At 47.2% G+C, this 19,819-nt stretch overlaps 1 protein-coding gene across 1 annotated transcript in view; it reads right to left on the bottom strand.

The window, feature by feature from the left end:
• RAF1 (Raf-1 proto-oncogene, serine/threonine kinase) overlaps positions 1–19,241 on the bottom strand; it is a 94,683-nt gene extending 75,442 nt beyond the window's left edge. The window contains 1 exon segment of the mRNA XM_040406795.1: positions 19,032–19,241. The gene's annotated coding sequence lies outside the window, so the exon portion shown is untranslated.
• Between the last annotated feature and the right edge of the window lie 578 nt (positions 19,242–19,819).

Raw genomic sequence — 19,819 nt, 5'->3', positions numbered from 1 at the left:
AGGCACCTCCACAGCGGGATCATCAGGCATCCTCCTTCAGGTTCAGAAATCTGCCCAAAATCTGAACATCCATTAGAAGGGGCGATCCGTAGGGCCCTGTGCAATGTACATCAGGATCTCCAACTTATGCCACTATACACCGTGATATACATTACCCTTAGGTTCCCATGTTAAGATATTTACTGTACTATACTACGCAACAACAAAATTATATACAACATCTATCTAATCAATACCAGCCCAACGGAGACTAGTACTAACGGGTGCCGATAGACACGTTTCATGTATACACCAGGAGCCTTCCCAGCACATACATCAAACGAACATTGCAAACACCGCATAAATTCTCCCTTACACCCGATACTTTGAAGCGCATCAGTGGTAATCCTCTAAGAACACAGGAAAGCTTTCCAAGGTTGATCAACCTCATGTCATGCTGACCTGGTCATCCGTAGGACCCACAGTCACTCTGCTCAACCAACAATTCCTACAAAGCAGTCCACCGCACCTACAGTCCACCAAAAGCCAACCTATACCCTCAGGCCGGAATCACACATTTAGGCTCCATTCACACGTCCGCAAATGGGTCCGCATCCGTTCCGGAATTTTGCGGAACGGGTGCGGACCCATTCATTTTCTATGGGGACGGAATGGATGCGTACAGCGCACAGTGTGCTGTCAGCATCCGCATTTGCGGAGCGCGGCCCCGATCTCCAGGTCCGCAAAAGATAGAACATGTCCTATTCTTGTCCGCAGCTTGCGGACAAGAATAGGCATTTCTATAGGGGTGCCGGGCGGGTGTGTTGCAGAGCCGCAATTTGCGGGTCCGCAACACACCACGGACGTGTGAATGGAGCCTTAGGGCAGTTTTCAGAGCCAGACACAGGAGTGAATACTAGAGAGAAGTAGCATCAGGCTATCCTTTATGTTTTTTTTTTTTTTTTTGGGATCAACTCCTGTGTTTGGCAAAAACAGCAGAAAGTTTATTTTGAGGAGCTCTGAAAGGATCTATTTATATAGAAAATAGGACGTACACTACAAATGCCAAGACTTAAGATCACTGTACACACTAGTAAGCGATGGCTAGGGTATTTATATTAGGGCGAGGGCACGCTTGGCATATACACCAGAAAGAGGTCCTGGTATATGTGCTACAGTCACTCACACAATGGTGGCCAAAGAAATGGCCCCGGTCTCCACTGAATATACTTTTTGATTTTGCGGTATGGAACAGCATAGTAGACTACGCTATACCATAAAACATAGTAAATTCAGTTTTTTACTATGTCAGTCCATGGGCAGCCCATCAATGCCTATACAGTGCCATACATTATAGCCTTCTGTTGGAGGTATACATTTGGAGAATTTCTCAACATGTACATAAAAACATACCTTTAAAATGTGATGTGAACAGCGCCGTATACGCCTCCAAGTCAATAAGATTAATCTCAGGTTCTAAATAAGACAATACAATAGAGAAGAAAAAAAAAGCAGACCGCAGAGTCTGTAATAAAAGTGTATTGTCTAAGCCCCCTCTATGATGATGGTTTTAGACTGACAGCAGACAATAGAGGGGAAGTGGTGACATATGACAAGGTGAAGTAAGAATACCAGTGTGAACCGACACACCAGCAGCTGACCACATCAATCAGAGGATCACCTTGGGGAGGATCCTGCACCCCCAGCAGTGCAGCGCTAGCCATTAGTGGCTGTACCAATATACATAAGATAGGTCATTAATAAACCCTTTACACAATTGTCCCATTCCAACAATTCATCCCCTACACACAGGATAGGGGATAATGTCCGATGAGCACGAGTCTGACTACTGGGGCCCCCCGCCAATCACTAGAACAGGGGCCCGTGTTCCCGCTGTTTCAATAGAGCAGCAGACATGATCCATTTAACGCTAAAGGACTGTCAGAGATGGAGTAGAAGTGCTCGGCTATCTGCAGCAGTCCCATGGAGCTGAATGGAGTGGTCAGATACTCCTCCCCAATAAGGCATCCCTATCCTATGGATAGGTGTTAAAGGGGTTACCCAAAGTCTAAAATAACTCCCTAATGCCGAGGCCCCTTTTATGGATTATACTTACCCGCTCCCCAGCACCCGTGTCGCTCCTGATTCTCGCATGGCCGCCACTGCATCAACCCCGTCGTGGGTGACACTACGCAACCATGCGGGGGAATCAGGAGCGACAAGGGTGCCGGGGAGCGGGGCAAGTATAATCTGTTCGAGGGGTCCTTGCATTGAGGGGGGGGGGGGGAATGTTTTAGACTTTGGATAAGCCCTTTAAGTTGTTGTAATGGGACAACCCCTTTAAAAGGGCATGGAAACCTTCTATTTACTAAGAGCTTGTTGACATTGGCACTAAATATTCCTATTGTTCTGCCATATTCTAGGAGTAGAACGGCCGCCATGACCGAAGCTCTGGTCCATTGCATAATGGAAACAAACAGCACCCAATAGATCCCATTGAGTATAATTGGATCGGTCGGGTTTTCGTCAGGGAGCCCAACGTGTCGCACTATTGTGTCCTGCTTCTCTAACGGAATCTGTGATGGAGGCTTCACAGCAGATGCAGCACAAGTCAAGTGCCTCAACTACAAGAAGTTCATCCCGTACGTATGTCAACTATTTTGACGAAGAAAATAGATCTTTTCTTTCTACACAAAGGTCTACGGTTGGGTTCACATATGCACTTCGGTCGGACAGACTGACGGAATTCAATGTATCCAGCATACATGCCAGCATTTGGCCAGACTCACGGACATACTACACGCAACATTCTATGTCCGGCCGAAAGCTGGCATGTATGTCAGCAAGCGACCGGATCCGATTATACAGAAAGGGGATCTGGCAGTGCACAGCGATATCCAGCCATGCCAATAACAGGCACCGACTAACTATAATCAACCACACAGTCCAAAACAAAGTGAATGATGGACGAACGATCTTAATAAATGGCAATGTTAAAGGGGTTGTATTTACAGTGTATTATGTAGAGAAAGTGGCCGGGACCATGGGAGCGCACATAGGCTGGTGCTTTTTTTTTCCCTATATTGTGCAAGCACGGCCACCGCTGTTGGATTGCTGGGTGGTCTGTAAGCATGGAAACAAGCAGTGTATAATGTGATAGAAAAATGAATCCAGCCAGCAAAGGAAGCAATATGGACAATCACTATACATTAGTGAGTGCCTTGTATTAACTTTCTGTACATGATAAATGCCACTTCCTGAAGCGAGAGGACCCCTTTAAGTGCCGAAGGAAAGATGTGAACACCCAACAGGTTTGCATTTTGCTCATTTTCCAGGTGACCAGCAACATTTTTACAAGGGTCAAACACTGAAAACGAGCAGTCGTACCCGATGGATGATACAAGGTCCATAAATAGAGGATAATGCAGAGTTTTGGAAAGATGGCGCCATATTATAAACAGTAAAAACTGGTATTTGGGAAAGGTTCTCCTGCCTTCAAACAATGGGACCTGAATCCATTTTTGGGTATAAGCCCTTAGGCCTCATTCACACATCCGTGGTGACGTTCATGACAAGTTGGTCAGTGCTTCATCCATGAAGGATCCGTGTTTGGTCCATGTGTCCTTCACGTGCACTGCTAGGCTGAAAACCAGTTTCCAGATCATCTTCTACCAATGGTCTGCGACAATCACTGACAGGGCATGGATGCCACCCGTGGTGGGCGAGTGGTTTACACAGACCCATAGATTTCAAAAGGCGTTTGGTCCACGTTTGTAATGATGGTCAGCGTTCCAGTCCGTGTTTGTAATTAAAGTCAATAGTTTTGCAATGCGACATGCCGCGACGGCAACAAGACGTTTGCTAAAAATTTCCATCCAATGATTATTATTACAAAAAAAAAATTTAAAAAAAATTTGTTCAACTTTTTTGCGATACATGTTGCTGGACCCTTAACTGTAAGAAACACGTTCTGAAGACTGACACATGGTATGGAGGGGTTTCAAGCAAGAACTCGGATATAAAGGGAATCGGGGAAGAAGAATCGAGATATAAAGATGCCACCTTGTTGCACAGCAGTAAAAACCCTTCAACTAACATTTATACAAAATGTCAACCGTTCATTGTACGTCCTATAACATCTCTGACGCACAGAGGGCGAGCGCACAGTGTTTACTTGGGACAACATCCAAAGCACGTGTTCTGTGGAAAGTAGAAGAGCTGGAATCAGCTGCTGCTCCAGAGGAATGGAAAGCTGCACATCTGGCGGGTAGTGTCCTGCCATGAAGTCTACACTTGTGTTCACTCCGACATATGGAAGGACACCGATTTCGGCTTTCTAGACCGCTGCCTGTAATCTTGGCAGAAATCTAATAGCAATCAGTATCCAAGCAAAATTAAAAAAATAAAAAATAAAAATAAAAAGCTATTTAGAAGGAAAACTAAAACTGCAGCTTCATAAATTAAAAAAATAAAAATAAATTTAAAAATCCATAATCATTTTACCATTTTAGCAGGCCACGATTAGTGTATGAAAATCAGACATCATATAGTAGATGACAATCTCTTTCTAGAACCGGCCCCGCACCTCTCACAGATCCAGAGCTACCACATTCATTGCTCTTTAAGGCCACAGCTTCTAACAGTAGATCCGGCTGGTGGCCGCTGAAGGATGGTGGACAGTGAAATAATAAAAAATAAAAAATAAAACACAGCAGGCGGCACTAAACAGATTTTATTGAAGAATTCAATGGCTTTACTATATTTCTAATTATATGTAATCAGAATTCAGATTCAGGTGGTGCTTCGAAAAATGTAGACATTTTTTTATGGGACAGCCCCTTAAATTCACTTTTTCCCCCCCCCCGTACTCTAAGGCCTATTGCACACGACCGTATGGCTTTTTCAGTGTTTTGCGATCCGTTTTTCACGGATCCGTTGTTCCGTTTTTTGTTTCCGTTGTGTTTCCGTTTCTGTTCCGTTTTTCCGTATGGCATATACAGTATACAGTAATTACATAGATAAAATTGGGCTGGGCATAACATTTTCAATAGATGGTTCAGCAAAAAACGGAACGGAAACGGAAGACATACGGATGCATTTCCGTATGTGTTCCGTTTTTTTGCGGACCCATTGACTTGAATGGAGCCACGGACTGTGATTTGCGGGCAATAATAGGACATGTTCTATGTTAAAACGGAACGGAAAAACGGAAATACGGAAACGGAATGCATATGGAGTACATTCCGTTTTTTTTGCGGACCCATTGAAATGAATGGTTCCGTATACGGAACGCAAAAAACGTCCAGTAAGGCTCCATTCACACGTCCGCAATGTGTTTTGCGGATACACGGAGACACGGATCAGCAAAACACGGAAAGCGGCAATGTGTGTTCCGCATTTTGCGGACCACACATTGCCGACATAATAGAATATGCCTGTTCTTGTCCGCAATTGCGGACAAGAATAGGACATGTTCTATTTTTTTGCGGAAACGGAAGCGCGGATGCGGAAGTGCGGATCCGCAAATGTGGATGCGGACAGCACATTCCGTCCCCATAGAGAATGAATGGGTCCGCATCCTTTCCGCAAAATTGCGGAAAGGATGCGGACACATTTTGCGGACGTGTGAATGGAGCCTAAACGGGAAAAAAAACGTCCGTGTGCAATAGGCCTAAAGGTAAGTCCACTCAAGTCCTGGCAAATTCCTATGCAGATCTCGCAGTTGATCAGCAGTGATTGAACATCAAAACTACAAGTATACGACCGTTGTGCGAGTTTTGCGGTCCGCAAATCACGGATGGCGTCTGTGCGCGTTTCACAATTTGCAGAACGGCACAGACAGCCTTTAATATAACTGCCTATTCTTGTCCGCAAAGTGCAGACAAGAATAGGACAGGTTATATTTTTTTTTGCGGGGCCCATGGACCGGAGCAACGGATGCGGACAGCACTCAGTGTGCTGTCCAAATCTTTTGCGGACCCATTGGAGTGAATGGGTCCGCATCGGAGCCGCCAAAACTGCGGCTCGGATGCAGACCCAAACAACGGCCGTGTGCATGAGGCCTTACATGCAGATTTTCCATGGATTCCACCCCTATGAAGGAGTGAAATCCACACCATGCTCATATTTCCATGTGGAAAGCATCTGCTACATGTTAATGAGGTTTTCCAAATCTACATATATCTGAATGCATGCGCTGTGGAATCGGCAAGGCAGAACTGCAGGAAACCCCTGTGTGAACATACTCTGAGAGCTCATGCACACGGCCGTTGAAGTTTTTGCTGTCCGCAAACTGCGGATCCCACCCGTTTGTCCCCCATTTTGCGGAATGGATTGTCCTGCCCTCTATAGGACACGTTCTATTTTTTTTTTACAGGGCCGCAGAGCAGACATATGGGTGAAGCGGTCCGCATCAGTCCTGCCAAAAATGCAGATTGGGTGCGAAACAAAGAACACGTTAATTCAAATTATTTGTTTTGGGGGGAAAAAAACTGCACAAAAAAGCCATAAAAATACATGCCTTATGGAAAAAAAATGCATGTGTTTTCTATGGGGTTTTTCCAGGGGTTAAACAAAAAAAATAAAAAAACTTTTGTTAGAGAAAGAAGCCTTTCAACGGCAAAGACTGACGCAGTGTTAAAATTATCAGGGAGAGGCCTAGGCTCTTTTAGGCTGGCTCTATGCAGTGACATATGTCACGCGACAAAGTCAGAAATGGGCCCCCCAAAAAAGTTGCTGTGATTTGGTTGTAAAAACACATCCAAGCCACAGAAAAGTTACAAGTGATAAATGCTAATGACCGCCAGTAGGGTTATCACACATGCGGGGTAGGGTTACGAGCATACCAATGTTAATGGGTTTCTGTCAGGATAATTGGAATTTTTGGCAGCAAGAACAGAGCAGTCTGCAGCACTACGCCTGTAGTCAGAAACACCAGAACCCTAAGGCCAGACACACACAAGCAAGTTCAATGCAAGAAACTCGCAGCGTAACAGTGTGAGGTCCCCCTAACAGGATCACACCGCATTAGGGCTCTTTAACATAAACCGTCTGCAATGCGCGGGAATCGGCACTGTGAATCTAGTATTGCTGCGCAGGCGCATGGACTTAAATGGGTCTGTGATCCGCAATATACGGCAAAAGATAGGACATGTCCTATCTTTTGTGGTGTGGGGGCACAGACAAAAAGTACACAGGCGCTTCAAGCGCTCCAATCCATGCCTCCTCTCCGCATCTTGTGGATTGCGGACCCATTCAAATCAAAGTCGTTTGCACAATATGGGCAAAAGACAGCCTACGGTCGTGTGAATGGGCCCTTATACTGATTTATAATGCTGTGTGCCCCTGTGAGACCTGGAGTCTATTGTATTACACTGACAGCATTAGGTCAGTGTAATTCAGTATATTCCAGGGCTTTCACAGTCACACAGCATTATAAATCAGTATAATGCTGTACTATCCAGTCAGAGGAGGGGAGGTCACACGCTGAGAGTTTCTCGCATTGAACTCGCTCGTGTGTCTGTCCTTTTGCTCCAATTATAAAATCAAGTCAACAGGTGTTTCTCAGAACTTAGGCCTCTTTCACACTAGCATTTTTTTTTTTTTCGTTTTGCGGGCCGTTTTTTTCCGTTCCGTATACGGAACCATTCATTTCAATGGTTCCGTATCCGTTCCGTTTTTGCGGAACCATCTATTGAAAATGTTATGCCCAGCCCAATTTTTTCTATGTATTTACTGTATACTGTATGATGCGCCATACGGAAAAACGGAACGGAAAGACAATGACAACGGATCCGTGAAAAACGGACCGCAAAACACTGAAATAGCCATACGGTAGTGTGAAAGAGGCCTTAAGCTGGCATTACTCGGTTATAAACCGGAGCAGTAATGCCAATGTGCAGAGCCACTCACGTGGTTGAACATTATAGTCCACAGCATGTCTGGATGACCCATACTACCTGTACAGAACATGAAGGCTCGTCGCTGACTGTAGGAAGAATAAGAGGGTCCTTCTATTTAAATTTTGCAACGGCCAATCGGATACTGGTCTGAAACCAGTGCCATCATGGGGGCATTACCAACAACACACATGGCATTATCCAAAAGCACTATGACTATTTCTATCAGCTTTTGACGCCCTTTTCACAAATTACCTACAAGTTCACTTCATTGACAGATCCGATTAAGCAATGAATGGATTGGATGAAACAGAAATCACTTCATGACCTGCTAAACTGAAAAAAAACACATTGGATGAGCTACCTATAAAGGAATGATAATGGCCAAATAGCAAGAACCTGAACAGCTAAACCGCGCACTGTACGGGTCGTGTGAAGACAGCGGGGTCATTGGGGAGCAGCAGACCATTCTTATACTATCTCCGTGCGAGTGTCACAACTCTACAGCTCTTCACAGCCCGCTGATTGCCTTCTACCAAACAAAAACTTAAAGGGGTTCTCCGGGTCTTTCATAAAATCCTGGCACCATCTATTTCTATGTTACTTAAGGGCCCTTTATCCGCCAGATCAGGGATGCTCAACCTGCGGTTCTCCAGCTGTTGTAAAACTACAACTCCCACCATGCCCTTCTGTAGGCCGATAGCTGTAGGCTGTGCGGGAATGATGGGAGTTGTCGTTTTGCAACAGCTGGAGGGCCGCAGGTTGAGCATGCCTGCGCCAGATAATCACTAACTACAGTTCATAGGAACCACACTAGCAATTATCTGCCAATGTAATGGTGCCGCCGAATACCCGACGAATTAACGAAAAGCTCCTTCGTTGGGTAACTGAAAATCGTTGTTTGTCGTCTAAACAACCTCTGCTGCCGGCAAACCACGAGTCTGTACCGGGATGAGCAATAGCAGGAGCCACCACTCATCCTCATAGTGTGGAGGAGATCGCTGCATGTAAATACAGCGGTCTCCTTCACCAACGAGAAAGTGATCGCTTGGAAGGAAGCTCGCCTGCTAAACTGGCCAGCGTAGAGGGACCTTTACCAGTCTGTTGCGCCACCAACGCCACTGTCTCTGCTGCGCTCAGACTGACTGCAGGTTCTTCCACTCGGGCCCGAGCGGGATGTGTTCCCAAGCCTACCCCTCAGCTGCGTACACTGTACATGACCAGGAAGACTCAGGAACACCTCCGGTCAGGACTTGAGCGGAAGAGCCGGCAGCCAGTGTGACAACAGTGGAGACATCGGTGTGACGGAAGCATGTTGACCAAACTCTCTTTCCAACACAGGACGGATAATGAGGATTAAATCAAAGGCCTGGAGAACCCCCTTAAAGGGGGTTTCCAAGATATTTTTACTGATCTGTGGGAGTCTGACACCCGGGACCCTGCCCATCAACTGTTTGATAACGCACCGGAGCTTGCAGAGGCACCGCAGCCTTCTCTCTGCTCACTAAAGACAGTGGCCTACCTTGTACAGCGGCTGTGCTTGGTATCACAGCTCAGCCGCCTTCACTTTAATGGGGCAGAGCTGTGGCTAGGCCTTGGTGCACCTAGGCCAATGAACAGGACGTCACATGGCCTCAGGAAAGCTGCTACTGCCAGCATCTTCTCAAACAGCTGATCAGTGGGTTCCCGGGTGTTGGACCCCCACTGATCAGACACATCTGAATGTGAACCCAAATGGTGCACACAATAAAAGGATCTGTTAACACTAGACTAAAGTTGATGAAAACGGCAGTGTTCAACCGTAACGAACATTTGATAGACAGTCATTAAACGTTAAATTTCACCTATTTTTGAAACTAATTTGGCCACGTTTGAAATTCTTGGCCAATGTTTGTATGAAAGACCTTTCGTCCACAAAATGATCTTTCTTTGGGCGCATTCATACGACAGTGCCGTGTTTTGCGGTCTGCAAATTGCGGATCCGCAAAACACGGATGCCACCCGTGTGCATTCTGCAATTTGCGGAACGGGCAGCCCATTACAGAGATGCCTTCTCTTGTCCACAATCGCGGACTAGAATAGGACATGCTCTATATTTTTTGCAGGGCTGCGGAACGGAACAACGGATGCAGACAACACACGGTGTGCTGTCCACATCTTTTGTGGCCCCACTGAAATGGATGGGTCCGCACCCATTCCGCAAAACTGCAGAACGAATGCGAACTCATTCTTGTGGTCGTTTGAAAGAACCCTCCCAGATAGATAGTTTGTCCTTGGCCCAGTGTCATTGAACAGGTATGGCCAACAGCCAAAATGGAGTAAACCTGCATGGCTGCGTCCACTAAACGATCGCTCACCAAATCATTTGTTCAACGGTTGACCAAATATCAACCTACTTCTATCTAAGAAGTATGGCTGCCTTAAAGGGGTTTTCAAGTTCCCTTATACAATGTCCATCATTCATCTCATCCTACTGGAGATCACCGCTGGCATGGCTATTACGGGAAGTCCCAGAGCGATGGGACGAGGGCACATGCGTAGCTTGCTCTCAATTATCTTCTATGGGACTTCCTAAAATAGCCCAGTGTGGTCTCTCAGTTATTTTCAGAAGACCATAGAAGATCATCGAGAAGACGCTGCAGCATGTTCTACGGTTTCTTGACGATTTTTAGGTTTCTTTTGACTGAATCTGCAATGGAGGCTCCTAATGGAGATGGGAATACCACCTTAGGCCTCTTGCACACGAACGATACGGATTAGGTCCGAATGCATTCAGGAAAACTCGCACCATTTCGCAAGCAAGTTCGGTCAGTTTTGTTTGCGATTGCGTTCAGTGGTCCAGATTTTTTTCGCGCAGGGGAAATGCGCATTGAAGCGTTTTTCACACGCGTGATAAAAAAAAATAAAACGTAAGGTGTACAAACAACATCTCTTAGCAACCATCAGTGCAAAACGCACGTGCTTGCGGATGCGACGTATTTTTCACGTAGCCCCATTCACTTCTATGGGGATAGGGCTGCGTGAAAAACGCAGAATATAGAACATGCTGCGATTGTCACGCAACGCACAAGTGACGTGTGAAAACAACCGCTCATGTACACAGACCCATTGAAATGAATGGGTCGGGATTCAGTGCGGGGCGCAATGCGTTCGCATCACGCATTGCGCCCACGCGGGAAAACTCGCTCGTGTGAAAGGGACCCTATACATTCCTGGAGAGGCCTCTGGTTCGCACAATGGACTGTAATTGGGGTATATCAGAACTATTCATCCCTTTAATAGCTAAACCTAAACCAGGTAAAAAGGAAGGGATTACAAGGAGGTTTTACAGTTACATTGAACCTATTCAGTCTCGGAAACCTCTCACATTCCTGTCTGGTATACAACCACATGAGATGCATCGCAAGGTGGCTACATGTTCAGGCACAGATCAATGTCTGAGAAATACATTAAAAAAATAATCTACATACACACGCCAGACAAAACACCAATTGTATAGAATAACGTAAGCAGCGTGTTCGCCATGAGCCGAGTCCTTCCCAATTTTCAGATAGCATAGTGACATGTCAGAATTTTTAATCAGGGGGTCTGGGTAGTGAGACCCCCAATCAATGAAACCAAGAGACAAAAGTGCTTCAAAAACGTTCTATTGATCTGTACACGACGGGGATGTTGAGCAAACGTGATCAAAGCCGTAGAGGGGCGTCACTCAGCGCAACGCTTCAGCCCCTGTGCTGGCAATGGACACAATGCAAGGTAATGACAGCCTCGCTCCATTGAAGTGAACAGGACGGAGCCGTCATTACCCTGCACTGCCATGTAGATGGTGTGCAGGTAAACCATGATGAAGCTGCGGTCCCTTCAAAGAGCTGATCGGTGTGGTGCCGAGCACTGGCCTCCACCGATCTGATATATGTAATATGGAAAGCATATAAAGGTGATGGGACTGAACTGCAATACCAGACACAGCCTATGTACAGAGGTGGCACAAATCTTCCCTAAGGCCTCTTTCACTCAACCGTTTTTTTTTTCCCGTTTGGTTCCGTATACGGAACGCAAAAAACGGCCCGCATTCATTTCAATGGTTCCGGAAAAAAAAAAAAAAACACACAACACGGAATGTACTCCGTATGCATTCAGTTTCCGTATTTCCGTTCTGTTAAAAGATAGAACATGTCCTATTATTGCCCGCAAATCACGTTCTGTGGCTCCATTCAAGTCAATGGGTCTGCAAAAAAAAAAAAAAACTTAACACATACGGAATGTACTCCGTATCCGTTCCGTTTTTGCGAAACCATCCATTGAAAATTTTATGCCCAGCCCAATTTTTTCTATGTAATTACTGTATGTGCCATACGGAAAGCTATTTTCTAGCACATCTCCTACCAATGCCATCCATGTAGTCTCAGTGGGTTTATCCCTGACCCATGGACTTCAAAGGACGCATTTGGGCCGCATCACGGACCAAAGCAGTGTGCGTCTCCGTGGTTCTTCCACTGACCCACTGATGTGTGAACACATTAAAATCAATGGGTAGGCGTGCTGCCCGCCCGTGATTCACCAACGTGTGAAAGAGACCCTAATCCTGGAAACCCCTTTAATGCGAGTAGATAATTCTGGTCATCTCCGGATAATCGCACCACGTAGTAGAACATATAGCATCCACTTTCCTTACATTGAAGGGCACAATAAGGCCAAGGAAGTGCAAAAGAAACAGGACGTCGTGTCAAGGAGCAGGGAGGAAATGTATACTAATAGAAGGATCTCCTATAGGAAAGAACATCTTGTGCCATACGTAAATAGCTACAATTTCCTAATTTCTTAAAGCAGGAAAGCAAAACACTACAACTGGCAAAGAAATGGTGCCTCCACGCGCGGCAGATTTTGGTGCAGAAAATTCCTGTAACCGATTAGCCATTCCATTCATCTGAATGGGGCTTGCAGAAATCCAGCTGCTTGTCGCCAAAATAACCCTTAGTCTGTGCCACAAAACCACATGCATTTTTTTTTCCTATAACACATGCATTTTTATGGATTTTCAGGGCAGTTATTTCCCCCAAAACAAATGGGTGGTCCGCATTCAATCTGCATTGGAGGTGGACCCATTCACTTCAAAGGGGCTGCAAAAGATGAAGACAGCACACCCATGGGCTGTGTGCATCCGTATATCCGTTCTGCGGCCCCGCCAAAAAATAGAACTGGTCCTATTCTTGTCCATTTTGCGGACAAGAATAGTTTTTTTAGTTTTTTTACTGCGGGACGCACATGGACCGCATGCGTATTCTATGGACCACAAAATGGATACGGTCGTGTGCAGGGGACCCTAGATCTTTACCGTCTAAAAACAAGCTGTGCACCCGTGGTGGCGAGATACGATCGAGACTGGATTCCAGCCACTATATGACCAAAGGAAATTCACTCACTGCAAGCAGAGATCTTGAAATCCCTATTAGAACGTTTCAGATGTTGGCTTAGTTTCCAAAAAACGGAAGCCAGCTTTAAAATGAAATGAGAGGACACGGCTAAGGAAGTGTCTAATGGGGCATGCGTCACCACCTAAGCTAATTAGAAGATAAGGGGCGCTCCCCCCCACGAGTCCACCCCCAACCATTCCACAATGAAGAGGGCATACGTTGCCAAACAAAACACTTCCTGTTTCAAAGGAGTCATAGGGGCGGTGCCAGTGTCAGCCGTCACGGGCACCTCAAATGCAGAGTTATTACAAAACCTCAGAGTGCTAAAATTAGATCTGAAAATTATTCTTCGGGAAGCACATCTTGAAGAGGCGTCTTCTCTCCTTACCGTCATCTCTTACGACACGACCAGGACGTCTCTAAAGGGAAATTATTACAAACAATGGTAACCAAGAGACCGCATGCAAAGCAGCTCTGTACATAGAGATGCCCGGGGCAGAGCCCTGCATAAAGCTTTACTGAAAAGACAGACATCAGTCTGCGAGACAGCCGAGTGACATACCCACATAAAGCCGGCAAAGATGTCACACGCCGGCAGACAGATGTGTAAACCACCTACACAATGTCTTGCAGGTTTCTAAGGAATAAGCTCTGAAGTGACAGTATATAGAGAGGGAAGTTCTAGACAGACGTGATATAGGCGCCCGCCGACACGGCGAGAGAAGCGGCTGCTTTACGCCTCAGTCACTACTTATCTCCAGGACAAACAATACCATCTGAAAACGTCCAACTTCTAAAGTTCTGCTTGCCCCCAACAGCACAATTTGGGCGACGTTCTTCCAGATAGCATAGATATTACATGGTGAGCTGTATGGTTTGGCGGTAAGAAGTTACGGATATTGGTGCATTATTATTCCTTACGTTTGAATGAGTCCGTTCAAACATCTAAAAGCAGGGATCAGCCACCTCCGGCACTCCAGCTGGTGTGAAACTACGACTCCCAGTGGGATCCATTCACTTCTATGGGAGTTCATAGAACAGGCCCACAAGGTTGCATGCTGGGAGTCATCGTTTCACTGCAGCTGGAGCGCCAGAGGTTGCCGATCCCTGATCTAAAACAGGCAATCTATAGCTTGTATCCAATACAGATGCATAACAGGGTGTTCACACGACCGTATTTTCGGTCCGTGTCCGATATACAAAAAAAAAAAAAAAAAAGTAGACTCATTTCAATGGGGCCACAAAAGATGCAGATGGCACACCGTGTGTTTTCTGCATCCATATGGGCGTGCTGCAGCCCCGCAAAAAAAAAAAAGAATAATATATTATTATTATTATTAGAATAATAATAAAGAAATACCTATTCTTGTCCATTTTGCAGAAAAGAACAGGCATTTGTTACATATAGCGAGAAAATGCCGGATGCCCACGGCCGGTACCCATGTTTTCAGGATCCACGATTTGCTGACCGCAAACCGGATACAGTCATGTGAATGCCGCCTAAGCTGAAGCACCTGGAGGCCCAATGCATAATCTATAATAGTCCCACCCTATTCCTCCCAACTAGTATTTGCCATTTCTAGTACTGGTCTACTCATTTAGGCCATACGCCAGCGCCCCCGCTAATTATAGCGCTGAGACCACTGGTTCCATAGGTTCTCTTACCTGGTTCCAAGCACAGCTGTAGGGATGACCTGGTCTTGGCATAAATGGGTAATGACCGTATCACTTTTCTGGGGTCTACATGTTTGTTCCAATAGAAGGGCTTTTTGACCAGTTATGATAACCTGTCTCCTCTCATGGAATCCCCTTCGAACAGTCAAACTAGAGTCAGGCTGTCAAGAGTGGGTCTACCACCCCGATGGACTCGGCAGTACCGTATATTACATGGTCACCCAGACATCTGAATGGGCACTGTACGTGGACGCTCGTATAGTCTGTCACGTTACAGCAGCCAGATCTGCAAGCGATGGGTACGGGGCCAATGGAAGCAGACAAGTGCGGTCTCGGTCACTTCCATGGACTACGAATGGGGAGGCAGAGGACAGATATGACCCCTTTTCCATTCAAACTCTTCTGTTGTGCTGTAAGGTACAGGCTCGCAACCCCCATTCTAGTAATCGGTGGGGGTCCCTGCTATCAGACATGTATCGCCTATCCAGGGCAATTGAAGAAAAACCCCTTTAAACATGTCTAAAGTCAGGGGGCGTCCTAAAGCTGGGATAAAAATCAATTACAAGGACATGGGGGTCCTGTCCCAGGATAGGAAGTCATCGCCCATAGATGGTCCCTCTGTTTCTGCTTCTCCTAAAACTGAAGAACTTGCAGACAAAAAAAAAAAAAAACACACACCTTAGCAGGGGGCATTTATTTTATAGTACGTCGAAAGCAGCGGACTGAAGGTAAAACCTAGGAAGTTCTGAATCAGGGGAGGAGGAGGGAAAGACGTATGTACATGATATCCAAGAAGCACCCGGACCGGCCAGAGAAGCAGGCAGCTTGGCAAAGAGAAACGAATATTTGCCCGAGACCAAAGTGAAGCTCAACCGAACGCTAGGGTTACCGAGCGGCGATCAATAACGCGCAGACGGCCGCCCATCTGACTGCACAAGATCCCGAGCCGCTCTATGAAATCACTGCACTGTGGAAGAACAGAAAGGAGTCCGACCCACTCTCCTCCACCAGAAGATTTAACATGTTTATACACAGGGTTAGATCTTGGCACAAAATTGCTGCACTTGAAAAATAACATTTGGACGCGGCAGATTCTTGGGAGTTGTGTAACTTTCACAGAATAAAAATACAACATGAACAGAGGGGGGGGGGGCACGTTCTGTGCGGAGTAAACCAAACAATAACGTAATAATAGCTAAATATTACAAGAAATAATAATCATAAAGACTATAAAGAATAAATATGAAATAACAGAATAATATCAATATTATTTATCTTATACTTTTTAGGATAATTTCACACTAGTGTTAATTTTTTCCGGTATTGAGATCCGTCATAGGGGCTCAATACCGAAAAAAAAAACGCTTCCGTTCTGTCCCCATTCATTGTCAATGGGGGCAAAAACGGAACTGAACAGCACGGAGGGCTCCAAAATGCATTCCCTTCCGTTCTCATACCGGAGATGCTGCGGTTTGCTTTCCGTCCTGGGATGCAGAGCAAGACGGATGCGTCATGACACACAATGCAAGTCAATGGGGACGGATACGTTTTCTCTGACACAATAGAAAACGGATCCATCCCCCATCGACTTTCAAAGGAGTTCATGACGGATCCCTCTTGGCAATGTTACAGATAATACAAACAGATCCGGTCATAACGGATGCAGACGGTTGTATTATCAGTAACGGAAGCGCTTTTGCTGAACCCTGCCGGATGCAGTAAAAACGCTGGTGTGAAGGTAGCTTTATTCTATGATTTTGCATTATTAGGTTTAGAATTAATACTAATACTAATAATACTACACAAACATGCACACAATAAAAAAATAACAAAAAGCCAATTCTAAATCCTTGCGGTTTTTTTTAGTTTTTTTTTTATGATCACCATGCCAACTCCTTCAGGAGACATCACCCAGCTTTCCCAGGTCTCCGATAGGTAAATCTAGTTAATTATGCACGCACGTGACCACCTCTCTATTGCTACATAACTAGGCAGCAAAAAATAAAAATAAATACACAGGATACACTTTTTACTTCAGTCTGGAATACAGTCACACACATGAGGGCTGGGATATCTATGTCTTGTGCGATTATAGACCAGGGCGGACAGCTCAAGGGACTACAGTTTTACATGACGAGACCTCTCTGCACATTGTGCTATTTATGATAATGAGGCAGGAAAGCAGAACAAATGACTGTAAAATAAACAGGGTCACAGGCAGACACCCCATGTCTTCTGCCCTGACAGCATCTTCATACCATCTCACCATCCACATATCCTGCATCTTTATAGCAAGTGACATAGTATCTCAGTCTGACCTGTGCACCCCAAAATAACAGGGTACAATGTGCCACCTATCGCCACCATCCATTTCCCAGCACCCAACAACACTGAGCTCTTTATAATACAACATACAGCTCTTACCCTGCAAATACTCCACTCAGTAGTAAATGTTCCCCAACATACTGCACCCTACATCCCATGTCACTGAGACCACAGCCATAAACGATGCTGATACTACACAACCTGCGCTCTACCAGACTACTACCAATATCCACCACCAAACTCTATTGCCCTATATATCCCAACACTACACTGCTACAACCACGCTGCCCCCTGCCACCCCTACAACCATGTTGCCCATCCCCCCACAACCACACCGCTCCCCCCAACACCCTACAACCAGACTGCCCCTCCTGCACCCCTAAAAACCACAGCGCCTTTTAATACTTCCCCTAAAACCACACACTGACCCCCCAGCACCCCCATAACACACTGCCCCCCTATAACCACACAATGATTCCCCCCAGGCCACCCAAAACCACACACTGACCCCTCCAGCACCCCCACGCACTGATCCCCCCCCCATAACCACGCACTGACCCCCCCCCCATAACCACGCACTGACCCCCCCCCCCATAACCACACACTGACCCCCCCCCCCCATAACCACACACTGACCCCCCCCCCCATAACCACACACTGACCCCCCCCCCCATAACCACACACTGACCCCCCCCCCCATAACCACACACTGACCCCCCCCCCCATAACCACACACTGACCCCCCCCCCCATAACCACACACTGACCCCCCCCCCATAACCACACACTGACCCCCCCCCCATAACCACACACTGAGCCCCCCCATAACCACGCACTGAGCCCCCCATAACCACGCACTGAGCCCCCCCCCCATAACCACGCACTGAGCCCCCCATAACCACGCACTGAGCCCCCCCCCCATAACCACGCACTGAGCCCCCCCCCATAACCACGCACTGAGCCCCCCCCCCATAACCACGCACTGAGCCCCCCCCCCTAACCACACACTGAGCCCCCCCCCCATAACCACACACTGAGCCCCCCCCCATAACCACACACTGAGCCCCCCCCCATAACCACACACTGAGCCCCCCCCCATAACCACACACTGAGCCCCCCCCCATAACCACACACTGAGCCCCCCCCCATAACCACACACTGAGCCCCCCCCCCATAACCACACACTGAGCCCCCCCCCATAACCACACACTGAGCCCCCCATAACCACACTGCCCCCTATAACCCTACACTACCCCCCAGCACCCCCATAACCCTACACTGCCCCCTATAACCCTACACTGCCCCCCTATAACCCTACACTGCCCCCCTATAACCCTACACTGCCCCCAGCACCCCCATAACTAAACTGCTCCCCTATAACCCTACACTACCATAAGTACACACTGCCCCCCATAACCACACACTGACCACCCCCCAGCACCCCCATAACCCTACACTGCCCCCCTATAACCCTACACTGCCCCCAGCACCCCCATAACTAAACTGCCCCCCTATAACCCTACACTACCATAAGTACACACTGCCCCCCATAACCACACACTGACCACCCCCCAGCACCCCTCCATGATGCTCACAACACGCCTGAACTAAATAACAACAACTGAAACTGTTCTCCGGGACTTCTCTGAACTCACAGAGCAGCTCCAGCCACAAGAACTGCGAGGACTGCACTTCCAACAGCGCGGACAGCCGCACACCCTCCCGCCGCCACTGACAGGTACCTGGGAAGTATCGGAGAGCGGCGCCCGGAACACTCAGCACATATCCTGCGCGGGACACAGCAGAAGAACGGGCAGCACAGCAGAGAACCCCCGCAGCCAGGCGCTCAGTCACTCCCGAGCCTCAGTCCCCGGCGCTCGGAGCCGCGCATAGCGGTAAGGATTGGAAGGGGGGGTGGCTTGGACGCTTCCATTAGTAAACATCACTAGAGAACGGGGAGGTTCAAAACGCTCAACTCAGGAGTTGATCTGCCGCCCAGCCCCTCTTCATAGTACAGTCCCCCGTGCCTCGGCCTAATGGCTCCACCCGCCCTCGTCATCAGGTCCGCCCCTCTGCCAGCTAGCAGTTACGACTTGAAAGCCACTCCCCCGACTTGTTGATTGGCTGAGATGGAAAGGTTGACAAGGCTTAGGTCTTGACAGTAATCCCGCCCACATTCTTTATTCCCGCCTCCCTGCGCCTAGCTCCGCCCAAATGGAGGAACAAGAAATGTTTTTGAACTGAAGTTTCCCTCCAGTGACAGGAGAAATCTGTGCAGTGCTCTGGGTAGTGGAGGCGGGGCAGCCGCACTGCACACCAGTGGTGAGCAGTTATAGGAGACGCAGGCTGCACCTATCACCTGTACAAGACGTTGAAATGATCACTGACTAATCATGGTATATTGCACTTCTAAATGAAGCATGTAAACAGTGGTCGTGAACCTATGGCACAACTCAGAGCCCTCTCTGTGGGCACCCGCACTCTGGAAAAAGTCTAATGCAGTGATGGCGAACCTTTTAGAGGCCAAGTG

Source organism: Bufo bufo, chromosome 9, assembly GCF_905171765.1.
Source record: "Bufo bufo chromosome 9, aBufBuf1.1, whole genome shotgun sequence".
In the NCBI taxonomy this organism is placed as follows: domain Eukaryota; kingdom Metazoa; phylum Chordata; class Amphibia; order Anura; family Bufonidae; genus Bufo; species Bufo bufo.
Note: the sequence above shows the minus strand (reverse complement) of the source record. Positions and strands in the feature narration are given on the sequence as shown.